This window comes from Charadrius vociferus, unplaced genomic scaffold (genome assembly GCF_000708025.1).
Source record: "Charadrius vociferus isolate BGI_N301 unplaced genomic scaffold, ASM70802v2 scaffold423, whole genome shotgun sequence".
Classification (NCBI taxonomy): domain Eukaryota; kingdom Metazoa; phylum Chordata; class Aves; order Charadriiformes; family Charadriidae; genus Charadrius; species Charadrius vociferus.
Window position 1 is genome coordinate 1269359 of NW_009648149.1, and position 2280 is coordinate 1271638.

Sequence of the window (2280 nt, forward strand, 5' to 3'; positions counted from 1 at the left end):
CCGCGGCGCTCAGCCGGGTTCGCAGCCATCCCGCGGTGCCGTGCGCGGCGCTGGCCACGCCGGCAAAGCTGGGCACGTATCATTAATATAGATGGTTTCATACTTGTTTAGTGAGCAATACGTTCTCCGGCTCACACGTGAGCGGGGCTGTTTGTGTGCAACGCAGCCGCATCCCAGCACGGCGAAGATAAACAGAGTTAGCGTAAATGTTCCCCAGGCACAACTAATGCGGGTTATGGACAGAGGAATAAATATTATGCTCAGCCCAAGCATGCTTTGCTAACCCCATGTTCCTCCTCTCTGACCGAATCCGGCCGAATCGGATGAAAAGAGAGCCGGCCGTCACTGCGACACCCGCTCGGGAGGGATGGGTCGGCTTTCCCAGCCCCTCTCCTGGAAAAAACGGGGATTTGCACCTTCGAAAGGACCCGAAATGAAGTCGTTCTGCACGTCACTGCGTGGCAGGGCTCCGAAAAGGGCTGGCGTTGGGAAACCTCGGCGATAGAGTATGCTGCAGGTCTGCAGGAGACTTCGAATTAAAACCTAAATAGCTTTAATAAATCTGAGGAGTTGGTTTCAATTAAAAAGAAGTTATCACAACAGCCCTTATTTTCTTATTAGGAGAGCCCCTATTAAAAGATTAAAAAATACTGAGCATCGTAGGGCCTCTTAAACACACTGTTTAGAATATTTCTGTTTAAAAATATTTCTGTTTAAATACTGCTGTCTAAAACTGACATTATTAGTATTAGATGTCCGTGTCCAGACTGGGGACCGCAGGTTTGAGAAGCCCCGAGACCTTCCCGGGAGGATCCCCCCCCCAACCATGGAAAACCCACTCGGGTTTGCAGAAAATGCTTTCATTCCCCTGAACCACAAGGAAGAAAAATCACTTCAATATTCCTTGATTTGCTAATACTTGTCATCTCCTGCAGCCCAGACCGAACCCAAGAGAGCTGCCAAGAACAAATAACTACCGTTTCCATAGATTAGGAGATGAATCATTCACGTTATTTTTAGCAGGTCATTAAGGGCTGGCAGCAAAATTTGCAAACTGACTTGTGGGGCTTTTGATTCGTGTTAGCATAACCTTTTAAAGAAAACATAAACTGGGATTTAGAACAAAGGAAATTGAAGGACTGGGAATAATATCTCTAAGCTTTAAAATGACAGTGAGAGATTAAAATAAATAGACTCCATGTGAGTCGCCTACTCACTCACAGCTCTCCCATTTAAACCTCGTGTCGCTCGACAAACACAAGTGAGAGGTTTTATAGAAAAGACGCAAAGATGAGGATCTCATTCTGCCTCCCGCTATTGATGTGCCCGGGGTGGGGATGCTGCAGCCGCCGGGAAAAGCCGTCTCCTGCCGGGCACCCCGAGCAGACAGAGCGGGACTTTCCCCCCCAGCTCTGGAGCACGCGTGGGACGAAGAGCTTTTCACCCATCGGTGGAGCAAAGCTTCCTAAGGCGTAAGGAAGGAATAAGCTACGTATTAAATATTCATCTTTTAACAGCCAATTCCCTTTTACTGTGCTATCGGCAGTACGATGAGCGCCGGTCTCAGGAGGAAACCCAGGGAATATCCCGTGAATGACCTGAAAACTAAACACAACGGGAATGACCCCAAAGAATCGCCCGCATGTGCAGGGCGAGCCGGACACCTTGCGGCTGGCGGCTCTTCATGGCACCCACCCAACCCCGGCGGCGCAGCCGGCACATCCCCACGGTGGATCCCCGCCGGAGCCACGGTCCTCTGGAGCGAGTCTGAGCCCGGATTCCCACAGCCCTTCCCCAATGCGGAGGGAGTTTTGGCAAAGGGGGTCCCGGAGGTGGCTTTGGTGGGGTGCCCGCCACCCCCTTCCCTGTATTTCACTGGAAAACGTGCTTCACCCGTGGCGTTGGCGGCGCGTTTCTCGCGCCGGTGTTCGCCCACTGTGCCAACTGCAGGTTGAGGGACTGAAGCACCACCTCCCGCAGGGCGGCCCCGTCCCTCGGACACACGGAGCCCCACAGAGCCGCTCCCCGGAGCCAATGAGCCGAGGAGGCTCCCCAGGCTGCCCCACTCCTTGTTAGAATCATAGAATGGTTAGAGTTGGAACGGATCTTGAAGATTGTCCAGTTCCAACCCCCCTGCCCTGGGCAGGGACACCTCCCACCAGCCCAGGTTGCCCAAGGCCACCTCCAGCCTGGCCTTGAACACCTCCAGGGATGGGGCCTCAACAACCTCTCTGGGCAACCTGTGCCAGTGCCTCACCACCCTCACAGGGAAAAACTTCT